Source organism: Oryx dammah, unplaced genomic scaffold (genome assembly GCF_014754425.2).
Source record: "Oryx dammah isolate SB20612 unplaced genomic scaffold, SCBI_Odam_1.1 HiC_scaffold_11032, whole genome shotgun sequence".
Taxonomy (NCBI): domain Eukaryota; kingdom Metazoa; phylum Chordata; class Mammalia; order Artiodactyla; family Bovidae; genus Oryx; species Oryx dammah.
The window spans coordinates 771,053-781,803 of record NW_024080426.1 but is presented as its reverse complement, the minus strand read 5'-3'; positions in this window follow the sequence as shown (position 1 = coordinate 781,803).

The following is a 10,751-nucleotide window of genomic DNA, read 5'->3' as shown; positions in this document are numbered from 1 at the left end:
TGGCTCAGAGGTTAAAGCGTCTGCCTGCAATGCGGGAGACCTGGGTTTGATCAGGAAGATCCCCTAGAGAAGGAAATGGCAACCCACTCCAGTATTCTTGCCTGGAGAATCCCATGGACAGAGGAGCCTTGTGGGCTACAGCCCATGGGATGGCAAAGAGTTGGACACGACTGAGCAACTTAATTTGAACACTATAGAGCTACTCAATCAGTTCAGTCACTCAGTTGTCTCCAACTCTTTGCGACCCCATGAACTGCAATACACCAGGTCTCCCTGTCCATCACTAACTCCCAGAGTCCACCCACACCCATGTCCATTGAGTTGGTGATGCCATCCAACCATCTCATCCTCTGTCGTCCCCTTCTCTTCCTGCTCTCAATCTTTCCCAGCATCAGGGTCTTTTCGAATGATTCAGGTCTTCCCATCAGGTGGCCAGAGTATCGAGTTTCAGTTTCAACATCAGTCCTTCCAGTGAACACTCGGGGCTGATCTCCTTTAGGATGGACTGGTTGGATCTCCTTGTAGTCCAAGGGACTGTCAAGAGTCTTCTCCAGCACCACAGTTGAAAAGCATCAATTCTTCAGTGCTCAGCATTCTTCATAGTCCAACTCTCATATCCATGTATGACCACTGGAAAAACCATAGCCTTGGCTAGACAGACCTTCGCACTCAGGGTTCATGAACTAGTGCACCACACCAGTATCAGTGAGTCAGTTCAGTCGCTCAGTCGTATATGACTTTTTGCAACCCCATGAATCGCAGCACGCCAGGTCTCCCTGTCCATCACCAACTCCCCACAGTTCACTCAGACTCACGTCCATTGAGTCAGTGATACCATCCAGCCATCTCATCCCCTGTTCCTCCTGCCCCGACTCCCTCCCAGCATCAGAGTCTTTTCCAATGAGTCAGCTCTTCACATGAGATGGCCAAAGTACTGGAGCTTCCGCTTTAGCATCATTCCTTCCAAAAAACACCTAGGGCTGTTCTTGTTTACAATGGACTGGTTGGATCCCCTTGCAGTTGAAGGGACTCTCAAGAGTCTTCTCCAACACCACAGTTTAAAAGCATCAATTCTTCAGTGCTCAGCTTCCTTCATAGTCCATCTCTCACATCCATACATGACCACTGGAAAAACCATAGCCTTGACTAGACAGACCTTTGTTGGCAAAGTAATGTCTCTGCTTTTGAATATGCTATCTAGGTTGGTCGTAACTTTCCTTCCAAGGAGTAAGCGTCTTTTAATTTCATGGCTGCAGCCACCATCTGCAGTGATTTTGGAGCTCAAAAAAATAAAGTTTGACACTGTTTCCACTGTTTCCCCATCTATTTCCCATGAAGTGATGGGAACAGATGCCATGATCTTCATTTTCTGAATGTTGAGCTTTAAGCCAACTTTTCACTCTCCTCTTTCACTTTCATCAAGAGGCTTTTTAGTTCCTCTTCACTTTTCGGCACTTTCTGTCATCTGCATATCTGAGGTTATTTATATTTTTCCCGGGAATCTTGATTCCAGCTTGTGCTTCTTCCAGCCCAGCGTTTCTCATGATGTACTCTACATATAAGCTAAATAAGCAGGTGACAATATACAGCCTTGACGTACTCCTTTTCCTATTTGGAACCAGTCTGTTGTTCCATGTCCAGTTCTAACCGTTGCTTCCTGACCTGCAGACAGGTTTCTCAAGAGGCAGGTTAGGTGGTCTGGTATTCCCATCTCTTTCAGAATCTTCCACAGTTTATTGTGATCCACACAGTCAAAGGCTTTGGCATAGTCAATGAAGCAGAAATAGATGTTTTTCTGGACTCTCGTGCTTTTTCGATGATTCAGTTTGATCTCTGGTTCCTCTGCCTTTTCTAAAACCAGCTTGAACACCACTGGTTGGCAATTTGGTCTCTGGTTGCTCTGCCTTTTCTAAAACCAGCTTGAACACCACTAGACCATTCAGGTATGACCTAAATCAAATCCCTTATGATTATACAGTGGAAGTGAAAAATAGATTTAAGGGCCTAGATCTGATAGAGTGCCTGATGAACTATGGGCTGAGGTTCGTGACATTGTACAGGAGACAGGGATCAAGACCATCCCCATGGCAAAGAAATGCAAAAAAGCAAAATGGCTGTCTGGGGAGGCCTTACAAATAGCTGTGGAATGAAGAGAAGTAAAAAGCAAAGGAGAAAATGAAAGATATAAACATCTGAATGCAGATTTCCAAAGAATAGCAAGAAGAGATAAGAAAGCCTTCCTCAGTGATCAGTGCAATGAAATAGAGGAAAACAACAGAATGGGAAAAACTAGAGATCTCTTCAAGAAAATTAGAGATACCAAGGGAATGTTCCATGCTAAGATGGGCTCGATAAAGGACAGAAATGGTAGGGACCTAACGGTAGCAGAAGATATTAAGAAGAGGTGGCAAGAATACACGGAAGAACTGTACAAAAAAAGATCTTCATGACCAAGATAATCACGATGGTATGATCACTCACCTAAGCCAGGCATCATGGACTGTGAAGTCAAGTGGACCTTAGAAAGCATCACTACGAACAAAGCTAGTGGAGGTGATGGAATTCCAGTTGAGCTGTTTCAAATCCTGAAAGATGATGCTGTGAAAGTACTCCACTCAATATGCCAGCAAATTTGGAAACCTCAGCAGTGGCCACAGGACTGGAAAGGTCAGTTTTCATTCCAATCCCAAAGAAAGGCAATTCAAAAGAATGCTCAGATTACTGCATACCAATATAAGTGATAGCAAGAGAGATGGTAAAGGGCTTGCCAGTAAAGAGTGATTTTGTCCTTGAGTTATTAGGCCCAGCCCTTCCAGTTCATTCCCACAGATTCCACAGAAATAGTATCTAAGGAGTTAGGACAAAACCCAGTGGAGAGCCTCCTCTGGTCAACTAAGAGCTAGCATTACCAAAGGAAGAAGTCTGCTGTACTTCCTGAGTAACTTTCATCTGAGTGATGCTGTTGGATCTAGAGCTCCGTCTTGCTTCCAAACTTTTGACTCCTAGAAAGGCTAGGCACTTCCTGACTACCAATCCACGTTTGGCACCACAGTAACAAATCACTGGATAACAAGTCCCTTGAAAGTCTGTGATCAGACAGATTAGGTTATTAGTTCTAATTCCCGAGCAGTTGTGAAATGGTCAAAGGGACTGAAAAGCCTGACTGAGAAAGGAGAGTTCAGTCCACATGTTTTGTCCATTTCTGGCTGCACCCCTCGCAGGGAGTTGGGTCTTTCCTGGCATTGGCAGGTTGCTATAAACCCGTGACAAGACTCCCCTTTAGGGGGCTGCCTTCAGTCATTTTGAGGCACCTGAAAGCAGGGGTCCTCACTTGTTTCATGCAGAGTGTGTTATTCATTCACACAAACATACCATAGAGTACAACAGAAAACATGTTTTCTAGGAAAACAAAGAACTAGAGCTCCAAGTGTCCTTGCCTTGTTGTGAAGAATCCTGGATGTGCCCCCAAGATGAAAGGTTGTTGCTGAGCTGTGAAAGATGCTGGGACTCTTGGCCTCTTGAGGAGAAGAATTCAATCTGGGGCCAGTGATGAGGCTAGATCATTCAGAAGTTTTGTATAATAAAGTTTTACTAAAGTATAAATGAGATAGAGAACAGGGGCATTTGTCATCTGCCTTTGCGAAGATTGAAACCTGTGCTGCTGCAGCTGTTGACCTTTGACACACCTGAGGGAGTTCACTGTAAAGTTAGGCACTCTGTGCTCCAGGGAATCTAGTGGAACATGTCTTTAGATAGTAGGATATTTTCAGGAACTAATTTCACGATCTTGAATTAACAGCAAAAAGTTGTAGTTCAGTCTCTGGAAGCACCAATTTGTAGTTAACACATCCATTATTGCTTATGTGATCAAATTGTGCAGTCCTTGACACTGGAGCCCAGATTCACATTTTTTACATACATTTATTGGTTTTTTATGATTAAAACACTTCATTCAAGACAGTCATAACATACTATTTATATTTATCTCATTCTTCACTTTATCAATAAAATTCATTTCATGAAAACTATTTTCCTAAACAGCAAACAGAGGGTTTTCTTGGTGGCACACTGGTAAAAAATGCCTGCAGTGCAGGAGAATTAGGGTTCTTCACTGGATCAGGAAGATCCTTGGAATGCGAAATGGCAATGCACTCCAGTATTCTTGCCTGGGAAATTCCTTGGACAGAGGAGCCTGGAGGGTTGCAAAAAAGTGGAAATATGACATGGCATCTGGTCCCATCACTTCATGGCAAATAGATGAGGACACAGTGACTGACTTTATTTGGGGGCTCAAAAATCACTACAGATGGTGATTGCAGCCATGAAATTAAAAGACGCTTACTCCTTGGAAGAAAAGTTATGACCAACCTAGACAGCATGTTAAAAAGCAGAGACATTACTTTGTCAAAAAAGGTCTGTCTAGTCAAGGCTATGGTTTTTCCAGTGGTCATGTATGGGTGTGAGAGTTGCACTATAAAGAGGGCTGAGCTCCGAAGGGCTGATGTTTTTGAACTGTGGTGTTGGAGAAGACTCTTGAGAGTCCCTTGGATTGCAAGGAGATCCAACCAGTCCATCCTAAGGGAAATTGGTCCTGGGTATTCACTGGAAGAACTGATGTTAAAGATGAAACTCCAGTATTTTGGCCACCTGATGTGAAGAGTTGACTCATTTGAAAAGACCGTGATGTTGGCAGAGATTGAAGGCAGGAAGAGTAGGGGTCAACAGAGAATAAATGGTTAGATGGCATCACTGACTCAATAGACATGAGTTTTGGTAAACTCCAGGAGTTGGTGATGGACAGGGAGACCTGGCATGCTGTGGTTCATGGGGTTGCAAAGAGTCAGACACGATTGAGCAACTGAACTGAACTGATGACTTAGCCACAAAACAAATATGAAAACAGCCCTTACCAGCAATGTATTTAACACTGTATTTAAAAACATTAGAGAAACATTGCCATTTAAATATTTATTCGCTCTGTATCTACTTACCTTTTAAACAAGTAGTTCTAAAACTTATGGAAATTCTCTTCCAGAACAATCCCCCACTGCCCCTGCCACCAGCACAAACACACAAAATATTGCCTAGGTTTACAACTCTCTTGAAATGTATTCATTAATAAGTGAGTTCTGAAAATTGATGTATTCATTTTGGAAACTTTCCCTTCTAATTTTCAGCTTTTTTTTTTTTAATTCACAAATTTAAAACTTAACTAGACTATTAAGTACAGATGATATAGACAAGGTAAAGGGACAAAGTGGTGACTTCCCTGGTGATACAGTGGGTAAGAATTTGCCTTCCAGTGCAAGGAAAGCAGGTTTAATCCCTGGTCTTAATTTACATGCCACAAAGCAGCTAAGCCCATGAAGCTCTGAGGCTCATGAACCACAACTAGAAAAGAAGCCTGCATGGCTCAGCAAAGACCCAACTCGGCAAAATTTTAAAAATGTTTTTAAAGGGACAAAGTGGGTGACCTAATATTAATTGGGAATTAATTAGCAAATTATAAGTAGAAAAAAGTATAGAAAACCCCTGTAAGTCAATAATCACTCAAGAAAGCAGGTTTACTTAATCCAAACCAAACAGTCTTAGCAACAAACCTGATTATCTGGATCATGAAAATCTTTTTTGTACTCTTCTTCTGTGTATTATTGCCACCTCTTAATATCTTCTGCTTCTGTTAGGCCTATACCAATTCTGTCCTTTATTGTGTCCATGTTTGCATGAAATGTTCCCTTGTTATCTCTAATTTTCTTGAAAAATCTCTAGTCTTTCCCATTCTATTGTTCTCCTCTATTTCTTTCCATTGATCTCTTAGGAAAGCTTTCTTATCTCTCCTTGCTATTCTTTGGAACTCTGCATTCAGGTGTGTCTATCTTTCCTTTTCTTCTTTACCTTTAGCTTTTCTTCTTCAAGCCTGCCTCAGAAAACCATTTTTTCTTTTCTCATTTCTTTTTCTTGGGGCTGGTCTTAATCACTGCCTCCTGTACGATGTCATGAACCTCCTTGCATAGTTCTTCAGGCACTCTATCAGATCTAATCCCTTGAATTTATTTCTCACTGCCACTGAATAATTAATTGTAAGGGATTTGATTTAGGTCATACCTGAATGGTCTAGTGGTTTTCCCTACTTTCTTCAATTTAAGTCTGAGTTTGACAATAAAGGGTTCATGATCCAAGCCAGTCAGCTCCCAGTCTTGTTTTTGCTGCCTGTATAGAGCTTCCCCATATGATGAGGGCTTTGTATCTCTTATCTTCTAAAATAAACTTTGCCTGTCTGTTAGTAAATTTGCAGAATTCACCCTTAGCTCCATGAACAGAACTCCGATTCACATTTCATGTCCACGGAATTGGGTCATGCCCATTTTTTACCTTTTATGCTTGACCTTAGACCTGTCCTAATGCCCATTAAATATGTCATTTAAATGGTGATTATTACAGTGTGGTATAATGAGGCTGGAGGTCACTGGAAGTCCAGCCTTCTGCCATCTTGGACCTAATCAGTTCTAACCAGTTTATGTTGTGTCCTTGGTCTATGTCATTCTGTCCCTTGCCCCCTCCCTTCCTGTTTCATTTTATAATCATGTTTCTTGAAGAGAAGAAAAATGACTTAACGATTTCTTTTTAATGAAAAATGCCTTCTTGCTTAAGCTTTAGATGTAGGAACCCACACTCACAACTGTTCAATATTGATACTATTACTTTAAGCAGTATTTATCTGTGAAGTTGCAAGGTGGTACTTCAGGGGGTCCGAGGAAAGAGCAGAAAAATGATCTTGGTGCAGAAAGAATTCAGCCAGAGGCAAAATTATAGATAACAGGTGATTTAGGATGCTTTTGAGGCTTCAGTTAAGTTCAGTCGCACAGTCGTATCATACTCTGCAAACACATGGAGTGCAGCAAGCCAAGCTTCCTTGGTCATCATTTTGTCCTGTAGCTTGCACAAACACATGTCCATCAAGTTGGTGATGCCATCCAACCATCTCACCCTCTGTCAGCCCCTTCTCCCCCTGCCATCAGTCTTTCCCAGAATCAGTCTTTTCCACTGAGTCATTTGTTACCATCAGGTGGCCAAAGTATTGGAGCTTTAGCTTCAGCAGCAGTCCTTCCAATGAATATTCAGGACTGATTTCATTTAGGATTGACTGATTTGACCTCCCTGCAGTCCAAGGGACTCTGAAGAATCTTCTCCAACACTGCTGTTCAAAAGCATCAATTCTTCAGTGCTCAGCTTTCTTTATGGTCTGGCTCTCACATCCATACATGACTACTGGAAAAACCCTAGCCTTGACAGACTATTGTCAGCAGAGTGTCTCTGCTATTTAACATGCTGTCTGGTTGGTCACAGCTTTTCTTCCAAGGAGCTTTTCTTCTTTTGATTTCATGGCTTCAGTCACCATCTACAGTGATTTGGGAGCCCCAGAAAATAAAGTATGTCACTGTTTCCATTGTTCCCCCATCTATCTCCCATGAAGTGATGGGACCTGAGGCCATAATCTTAGTTTTTGAATATTTTGAATATTCCCTTTCATCAGGAGGCTTTTTAGTTCTTCCCTTTCTGCTATAAGGGTAGTGTTGAGATTATATTTGTCATTTAGTGTCATAGATTTGTCATATAGTGTCAATAGATTATATTAGTCATAATAGTGTCATATTTGAGATTATTGATATTTGTCCTAGCAACCTTGATTTCAGCTTGTGCTTCATCCAGCCCAGAATTTTTAATGATGTATTCTGTACTCCAGGATGTCTGGCTCTACGTGAGTGATCATACCATAGTAGTTATCTGGGTCATGAAGATGTTTTTTGTATAGTTCTTCTGTGTAGTCTTGCCACCTCTTCTTAATATCTTCTGCTTCTTTTAGGTCCATACGTTTTCTATCCTTTATTGTGCCCATCTTTGCATGAAGTATTCCCTTGGTATCTCTAATTTCTTGAATCGATCTCCAGACTTTGTTATTTCTACTTGTCCTGTTTTACAGAAATTTTGTGTATTTTATTAAAAAGTGTGTGACTGAGCCTGTGATAAAATGATAATATGTTGTTCCAAATAAGATCAATAGTGTAACTCTAGAGATGAGAAGAAACAATAGGACAGAATATTTTTCTGGACCATAAGAGGCTAGTGAGGCTAGTGAGGTCCAGAGCCTTTAGGCACTATTAAAGAGGCAATAGCCTACCATTGAAATCTTCCCCAGACCTGGGAATAAGCATTTTTAGCACTGTTGGACAAAATGGACATGAGTGCCCCCAAAGCATGGTCAAATGCATTGCTGTGAAGGGGCCCTGTCATCTGGAAACTGGCACTTGCCATCCACCTCTACAAAGATTAAATTATGGGCACTGCAGCAGCTGACCTTTATTATCTGCTGGGAGGTGTTCGAGGTGGAGATAAGGAATGAGGCAATCTGTACCCTAGAAAAAAATGGCAGAACAGGCCTTCAGAGAGTTAGATATTTTCAGGAGAAGACTTGAAGAATGTGTCCAATTCTTACATCTTCTCATACCTAGAGAAACGCTAACATCATTAATGGTGACATCTGCTTTGGCTATTAAAGAGAAAATTACAATTAAACGTCAAAACGTGGTAACTATAATTCAAACGTTTAAGGAAATACATAGGTGACACTATGTGCTCGACTTCAAACAAGTCCTTGTATTGCTATGAACCTGAGTTTTCTGAGCTATGTCAGAACTGCATGGCACTGGACATTCTCAAAACAATGTCTGATGGCAGCCTTACTTTTAAAATGTCTCCTCTTGTAACAATTGTCATGGCAGTTTTAGCACAGGTTGGAGAAAAGTTTCCAGACACCGAGCATTTCAGAAGGGAGTGAGTTTATTAATAATGAAGTGCAGAGATACTGTGGCTCTGCAAGCGCATTAGGTCAACCTCCTGACAGGCCAGGGAGAGCCAGCAGGACACTGTTAGAATAGCGGGCTGGCACATGGGAGCCAACATATTTCATGGGTTAGTAGCCAATTTTTATAGCCTAAGACAAAGAAAATGCCTGTTAGAAAGGTGGCATTAGCTGATTAGCTAGAGCAGTATAGGGTGAGTTCCAGAATGGGCATTTTTACCTAATATGAGGCCAAGGAGCTGACTAGTACTGATCACGGAGACTCCTGGCAACAGTTACTATAGGTCTGACAGGTCTAGAGAGACCTTAGTTCTGGGCTTTGTTCTGTGACCTCAGTACAAAGCCTTGCACCTGTGACCTTTATGGCACTCCACAATTAGTACATTTTTAGATGGAATTGCTTTAGATCATACTTTAACAAAAAGAAGAGACATGTATGATGACCAATAGCACCTGCTGTCCATATGTTAATACTACATTAAATGTGAAAAACTACTTAGGTAAAATTATACTACTGGCTACCTGGCTACAGATTTCCCCAAAGTGCAAGATCTAGACTGGGTTTCCAGCTTATTCTTCTGAAAATAAGTGATTTGTCTATTGAAAGTCTAATTGTCACTCATCCGACTCCTCCTAACTGGGTCTGTTACACCAAAATGGCAGAACAAGGGATTGAGGTTTTAATCATACAACTCAGTTCCAGGACTTGGAACTCAAATACTGCCAGTTCAGTGTCTATTCTGCAAATTGAGGCAGCACGCTGTCTCATTTTGACTGGAAGTGGCCAGTCAGAGTTGTCCATTTCCCTAAATTAAACTGAGCAGGAAACTTTAGGGTCTTGAGGTCTTTCTGTGTCCCCCTAGTTCTCCTTTGTAGGATACAGGGTTCATTCAGGCTCCTTGACTGTCCTTAATTCCAAATGTCAGAGTCAAAGAATTGCTAATCAGGGAACAGAGGGGATACAGAAACAGAGGAGGAGCATTCAAGTGGTGGTATAGATTTGGGGTAAGGTCCTGGTTCCTACTCGGTTCAGTTCAGTTCAGTTGCTCAGTCATGGCTGACTCTTTGTGACCCCATGAACTGCAGCATGCCAGGCTTCCCTGTCCATCACCAGCTCCCAGAGTCCACCCAAACCCATGTCCATCAAGTCGGTGATGCCATTCAACCATCTCATCCTCTGTCGTCCCCTTCTCCTCCTGCCTTCAACTTTCCCAGCATCAGGGGTTTTCCCAATGAGTCACCTCTTTGCATCAGGTGGCCAAAAGTATTGAAGCTTCAGCTTCAACATTGGTCCTTCCAGTAAGCACCTTGGACTGATCTCCTTTAGGATGGACTGGTTGGATATCTTTGCAGTCCAAGACTCTCAAGAATCTTGTCCAACACTACAGTTAAAAGGCATCAATTCTTTGGATGCTAAGGTTTCTTTATAGTCAAACTCTCACATCCATACCCATGACCACTGTAAAAACCATAGCCTTGACTAGATGGACCTTTGTTGGCAAAGTAATGTCTCTGCTTTTGAATATGCTGTCTAGGTTGTTCATAACTTTCCTTCCAAGGAGTCTTTTAATTTCATGGCCGCAATCACCATGTGCAGTGATTTTGGTACCAGAAAAATAAAGTCAGCCACTGTTTCCCCATCTATTTCCCATGAAGTGATGGGACCAGATGCCATGATCTTAATTTTCTGAATGTTGAGCTTTTAAGCCAACTTTTTCACTCTTTCACTTTCATCAAGAGGCTCTTTAGTTCTTCACTTTCTGTCATAAGGGTGGTGTCATCTGCATATCTGAGGTTATTGATATTTCTCCTGGCAGTCTTGATTCCAGCTTGTGTTTCTTCCAGCCCAACGTTTCTCATGATGTACTCTGCATATAAGTTAAATAAGCAG